The sequence below is a fragment of the Humulus lupulus genome, chromosome 3 (genome assembly GCF_963169125.1).
Source record: "Humulus lupulus chromosome 3, drHumLupu1.1, whole genome shotgun sequence".
NCBI classification, from domain to species: domain Eukaryota; kingdom Viridiplantae; phylum Streptophyta; class Magnoliopsida; order Rosales; family Cannabaceae; genus Humulus; species Humulus lupulus.
In genome coordinates, this window is record NC_084795.1 from 68827984 (window position 1) to 68835754 (window position 7771).

Consider the following 7771-nt stretch of genomic DNA (forward strand, 5'->3'; position numbering starts at 1 on the left):
AGTGGGAAATTCTCAACACATGAGATAGATACAGAGAGAAGAAGAGAAAATAACAAAGAGGCTTAGAAAAAGACTTGTGTTTAGAGAGAATCTGAAACCTATCAGAAAATCTGACTTGTGACTTGTCAAACTTGTGTTTTGACTTCTCTCTAAGCACTCCTTTTATAGACTCAATTAGGCTCAATAAAATAATAGCCAATTTGAAACCCTAGGTCGAAATTATCATGGGCTTTAGGCCCGTGAAATTTCTCATTTGATTATAAGCCCATTGGACTTAAAATCAAGGCTTGTATTATTTTCTATTGATTTAATTAATTAAATAATTATTTAAATCCTCTATCAAATTAATTATTTATAATTTGAACCTTGATTTAAACTTATTTATTAATTTAGATACCAAGTTATCTTAATTAATAAATCTGCTCTTATTTCTCTTTTCTTCTCTAAATTACATAACTCTGTGAACCCATCCAAAATTGACCTAGTCAACTTTGATAATTCTAATTGATAATTAAATCAATTAATTGAGACTATCTAGATAATTTTATCCAAGATACAATAGAGACCATGGGCCTATGAAATCAAGCTCCAATAAGTTATCATAAATCTAACAAATAAATTTACTAACTTATTAATTCCTCGTGACTCCAATAAAGACTGAGAATTGCACTCTTGAATTCATAGAACGCTCTATAACAAATATAGATATGCTATTAATTATCCATTGTTACAACCATAATTGTCACTCAATCCTCTATAGGCGGTCTATAATGAGATAGGACTAAAATATTATTTTACCCCTCATTGTATTTTATCCTTAAAACACTTATTTCCTTATAAATGATATTTCAGTAAACTAATTTAATTACTGAAATGAGATCTCTATCATTTAACACCTTGAACCAAACTAAAAGGAAACCATCGTTTCACTTCTTCATCAGAAGCTATAGATGTTCATATCTATGATTAACACTCCCACTCAATTATACTACTGAGTTCCCAAGATGTAAGTATGGGCTAGTCCGTAGGGTAAGCTGGTAACGAACAAGTCAAAGAACCCAAATAATACAATCAGTTAGAATACTATCCACTCAGAATTGAGATTGAATTGACCTATGGTCAATTATATGATATGACTAGAATAGATAATAACGGTATGTTTACTTATCTTATCAACTGTCAATATCGGTCATGTCCGATGTAACAAATACATCTGATTTTATCTACTTTGCTAATTTCTGGAAAGAACATAACACTGTGATGTGTAAGGAGATCATATCGTAGATTGGCAAGTCAGTGTAAATCCTGTGCACTGACTAATCTTAGGACTAACTTATTTTGAACATATAATCATATTTATATTCCACTGTGATTACGTCACTATAAATAAGATTAGTTATATGCTCGGGATTTAATAGAAGTTTATATTAAACAAATAATCATGAAAATAAAACATGTGAGCAAAGTGATTGACCAAGTCAAAAAATAATTTCTATTCTTTTATTGATAATAAAATGAGATTACAAAGAATTTTGGTTTTTAATTAGGGCATAAAACCCCAACAATTTGCATTTTATAAGTGTTAACAATTGAGGCTCAAATTCACATCTTCATTATGTGATTTCTGCTAAGTGCTTATACCTTGCTTGTATTTTAACACTTATCATTTGTATTTAACCAATCATAACAATCCCCCACTTGGTTAAATACAAGCCACATTCTCTAGCTTAAACAGTTTGGGTGCATAAAATAATGTGCCTTTCGATTTTAACTTTACCTTGGTGAAAATACCACAAAGTCTTATCGAAATCATTGGTTGCTAAAAGCTTGAACCAAGTATTCCATATGATAAAACCAGTGATACCTCACACACCTCCACCACATCTTTTGTTTTCCTACTTTCTCGCTTAGCACTATCATGCCCATGTGCTCATCTCTTCATGGACTTTCCGGGGAGAAACTCCAACTTCCATGAGAGGTGGAACCACCTCTAAGTCCAATTAGGTGAAGTTCTTACAATATATTTGCTACCTTATAGATGCTTGTTACACTCAACTGAACTTCATTAAAATCACTAGGCTTAACTCTAACTCAGTAGCAACCAACACTAACCATCTTGGATGGAACTCAGCATAAATTTTAGTGTTGAAACTATTCACTTAACAATGACTTGTTCTTACCCATTGAACTCTTTCCCTTGATTTGTACAAGTTGAGAGTTGGGTTTCTATCATTGGTGAATCTATTGTTCTAGGAGTTTCAATCCCATCACTTTTGAAGTAGAACTTACTAACATTCTCACAAGAGTTTTGTAAATGGATCTGCTAAGTTCACTTGTCTTAACATATGAGATCGATATGATTCCACCTTGAATCAATTGTCTCACATATTCATGTCTTAGACTAAAGTGTCTAGAATTTCCATTATACATACTATTATGTGCTCTAGCAAGTGTGAATTGACTATCACAATGTATTGAAATTGTTGATACCATATCTGAGGTTAAAGTAATATCCATCATGAGATTCCTAAGTCACTCGGCCTCTTTGTCAGTTGTCGCTAAAGCTATAAACTCTACTTCCATTGTTGAGTGTGATATACATGTTTGCCTCTTGGAGCCCCATGAGATTGCACCTCCTACAAGAGTAAACACTCAACCGGTGGTGGAGAGATTATCTCCAACTCCCGATATCCAATTAGCATGAGAATATCTTTCAAGTATCGTTGGAAAATTTGTATAGTGAGGACTATACTCTTTGGTACCCTTGAGATAACCAAGAATTCTCTCAATAGTTTTCCAATGATTGATACTTGGATTGTAGTATACTTACTAAGTTTACTAACTGCATATGCAATATACACTCTTGTGCAATGAGGGGCGTACATTAGGCTACCTATTGCACTTGCATATTCCAATTGAGCCACCACTCTTCCTTCATTCTTTTTAAACTTCATGTTTGAATCAAATGGTGTATGTGCCTCTTTGATTTTGAGATAACTGAATTTGTCGAGCACTTTCTCAACATAGTGGGTTTGACTCAACACAAAACCCCCACTATTCTTTCTAACTTTGATACCTAGAATGGTATCCGCCTCTCCAAGGTCTTTCATTTTAAACTTAGAAGATAGAAACCTCTTTGTTTCCATTATTCATTTCATGTCATTACTCAAAATCAACATATCATCTACTTATAGACACACAAGTATAACATAGTCATCACAAGTCGTAGAGTATAAGCACTTATCTATATTGTTGTGTCTAAATCCATTAGAAACAATGACTTTATCAAACTTCTCATGTCATTGTTTTGGAGCTTGTTTCAAACCATATAATGATTTGACAAGTCTACACACTTTATGTTCATTTCCTTGAAGAACAAAATCTTCTGGTTGTTCCATATAGACCCCCTTCTCGAGATTCCCATTTAGAAATGTAATTTTGACATCCATTTGGTGAACATAAAGGTTATATATAGATGGTAAGACAAAGAACAATCTTATAGAAGTAGCTATTTCTACTGGTGCATATGTGTCAAAGTAATCTATTCCATTTCTTTCTTTGAATCCTTTGGCTACTAGCCTAGCCTTGAAGGTTTATATGGTGCCATCGGTATGGTATTTCTTTCTAAATATCCATTTTCACCCAATTGGTTTGGACCCTTTTGGAAGGTGAAGCAAATCCCAAGTGTGGTTAGACATTTTTGAATCCATTTCATCATTAATTTCCTCCTTCCAAAAAGTGGAGTCCCTTGAGAACATTGCTTCTTTGAAGGTTTTGGGATCATCTTCTATTTGAAGTACTATTGGATGTTTCCAAGTAATTTCCTCATTATCACCTTCAACAAGGTATAGTGTCTCTATTGGAGAATACTTCTCACTTGATCCCAAATCTTTGAGCATTTGGTTCCTTCTAGGTAATTGAGGTTGCTCACCAACTATTCTAAGAGTCTCATCTTGATGTTCTCTAGTTTGAGTTGGCTCTAACTTGTTGTCATCGCATGACATGTTCTCAAATAACTCAACCTCTCTATATTCAATTATTACATTAGACTCCAAGTCTAATAATCTATAATCTTTGCTATTTTGGGCATAACCCACAAATGCACATCTTATAGCTATTGGACCCAACTTGGTCCTTTTTGGATCAGTGCTCTTGCAATAAGCAAGACACCCCCACACTTTAAGAAAACCCATGTTTGGTTTCTTTCCTTTCCATAACTCATATGGAGATATATTATTTTTCTTCATGGGAATACGATTCAAAATATGACAAGCGGATAGCAAGGCTTCACCCCACAAACTAAAATTTAATTTAGAGTGTAATAGCATAGCATTAACCATCTCAATAAATGTTCTATTTTTTTCTTTCTGCTATACCATTTTGTTGTGGAGTATAAGGGGTTGTACATTCATGAATTATTCCATGTTCTTCACAAAAACAAGTTAAATTCATTTGAAAAATATTCACCACATCTATCACTTCTAAGTACTTTAATTTTCCTTTCAAGTTGATTTTCAACTTCTGCTTTACACACTTTAAACACATTAAATGCTTCATCTTTATTTTTAAGCAAATATACATATGTGAACCTAGAGCAATCATCAATGAAAGTAATAAAATATCTACCTCCTCCTCTAGTCAACATTCCCTTAAGTTCACATAAATCACTATGTATCAAATATAACAATTTATACACTAGGAAATTGTTTCTTTACCATTTTAGATTTAACAAATAATTCACAATGTTCATTCTCAACATTATCACAATCAATTAATCCACATTTGGCAGCCCTTTTAATTGTGCTAAATCTTATATGTGTAAGTTTAACATGCCACAAAGTAATAGAATTTGAGTCAAGCATGTAACAAGAAGAAGAGATTTTATTGTTCACATTGTTAATGGAAGTACAAAGTTTGAACATGCCATCACAAGCATATCCCTTTCCCACAAACACATTGTCTTTAGATAAAATAAGCTTGTCGAAATCTATCACAACCTTGATTCCCAAGTTGCCAAGTAAATTGCACTTCACAAGGTTTCTACTCATTTCCAGAACATACAAAAAATTGTTGAGTAGAACCTTCTTGCCAGATGTGAAGAATAAATCAATGGTTCCTTTTCCTTCAACCTTGGACATTTTCTCATTGCCCATTTGGATTTCATGCCCTTCCTTTGAAGATTCAAAGGTCTTGAATATAGTTCTATCATATGTTACATGAATGGTTGCACAAGTATCATACCACCACCCACTCACCTTTCCATGAATGGCATTAACCTCACTTAGTGTTGGCACTAGCTTCTATTGGGCTGAGTTGACTCTTGCCTCATTGTTATGGCTCCTCTTGAACCTACAATCTCTAGCAAAGTGATCATTCTTGCCACACACAAAACAAGGTCCCTTGGAACTTTTGAATTGTCCCTTATTCATCTTGGGCCCCAAGGGTTTTTGACCCTTGCCCTTATTCTTTCCATTTCCTTTTCCCTTGTAAGGATGGTTAGCCACAACATTGGCCTTAGAAGTCTCTCCATTGGACTTCTCTTCATTCATATCTCTAGAGCAAGATTCCTCCTCAATTCTCAAGTGTTTGACAATTTCCTCCAAAGAAATCTCGTCAATTCTATAAGAATATTTTTCCTATAGCCTCTCAATGAATGAAGTAACTTGGCTATAATGACACCCACAAGAAATTGTTCCGACAATACAATTTTAAGAGTAGACAATTTATTCACAATAATTTGTAGCTCATGAATTTGAGGGAGAAGGGGTTTATCATCATAAAATTTAAATTCTATATATTGAGTAATAAGGAATTTCTTAGTACCTTCCTCTTATGCTTTGTACTTCTTTTCCAAGGCCTCCCAAATCTCCTTGGTAGTTTTGGCGTTGGTGTAGAGATCATAGAGCCTATCTGAGAGCACATTGAGGATGTGACCCCTACAAATCAACTCATCTTCTTCGTGATTTTTCCTTTCTTTGACAACTTCTTCTGTATCAAATTCCTTGGGCTCTTCCAAGGCCTTTAGGTCTTTATCCAAGACATAGAAAACTTTCAAAGTAGTGAGCAAGAATCTAATCTTGTCTTGCCAAAGAACAAAGTTAGTCTCATCAAATCTATCTAATCTAACAAAGTCTTTTCAATGTCGAAAGAGAGTTAGATTCTTCTATAATATGCTATCTCAGATTTTAGAGTATTAGAATGTTGGGGGAGAGTGAGATAACACCACCTCAAGAAATAGAATCTACACAAAATTGGATTGACAGAGACTTAAAAAAAGATTGAGAAAGAACATGCAAACCCAAGTAGAACAATGGTGTTCTTCAACTTTGATGAAGCTTCAAAAACCATAGGCAAGACCACCACTTTGATCAAATCCTTTGAGCAAACCAAACACAAAACAAAGCGTATACATGTTGCAAAAGGTTGTCCTAATACTCTATTTTCCAGCCACCATTGATGCTTGAACCCTTCTCTTGAGGAAATGAGGATTGAGATTGAACAAGCCTTCAACTCTCAAAGTCAAGCACTTTCTTGGAGAGTTCTTGGAGAAAACTAGAGATTCATGGAGCTAGAGAGAGAGGAAGGGTAGAGAGATATTGGAGAGAGTGATCAAGTCTTCCAAAACACTATTTTTGACCCTTATATAGAGTAGGCATCATCATTATGTCTAACTAATAGGATTAGACTTGAAAAACATGTCATTATAAGCATTTACGATATTTCATGTAATACAGCAGGCGACGCGTCACCTGTTAGGGTTTCTTAAAACCCTAGGTTTCAGGTGATGTCTCGCCTTTTGGGTGGTGACGTATCGCCACCCTCTCTAACTTTGGACACTTACAAAGGTCCCAAAAATGCTCTAAATGTCACCAAATTTTTTGGGAACCCTTAGATACTCTCGTGTCGAACTTTGGACCCAAATTTGCATTTTATAAGTGTCTAGAATTGAAGCTCAAATTCACATCTTCATTATGTGAATTCTGCTAAGTGCTTATACCATGCTTGTATTTTAACAATTATTGTTTGTATTTAACCAATCATAACAGAGTTGAGGAACAACAATGGAGGGAGAGTGGGAGACTGAGGACTTGGAAGAGGGAAGAGTGACTTGATAGAGTCTGTTAGTAAGTATTCTGTGGATGAGGATTTGCTTTGTGGCCTGATGTTTAGCATGAAAGAAAGTGGGATAAAATTCAACATAAGGATGGTTATCTTTGCATAAGTGGGTGACACTAATGAGCTTGTGTGAAATAGAAGGAGCATGAAAACATTAGATAAGGATACAGTAGAATGAGGAGTAGATAAACTAACATTGCCAACATGAACAATAGGGATAGACTTACCATCACTAAGTGTTACCTGATCGGACCCGTGAAATGGTATGGAAATATCCAGAGTAGAAAAATCTAGGGTGAAGTAATGAGTGGCCCTAGAATCCATATACCTATTTAGATCAGCAAGGATACTAGGCGTGGCAGCAGGTACAGATGTATGAGAGCTTGTGAGATTATAGTCAATAGTAGAGGTCAAGTATGTGTTATACGTACAAGGAGGAGGGGCTAATATAGAACATTGGTTCCGTGATAACACACATTTGCAATGTGGCCTTGTTTACCACAAATCTGACAAGAAGGTTTGGAACTAGAAGGTTGAGGAGGAAGAAGGGGAATCCATGGAATGAATGATCGGTTGTGAGAAGAGGTTGGGGGTTTTCCAAGTAGGGTTGATTGAGTGTGAGTTTAATGAGATTTTGGGGAACTTGGGGAAGGAT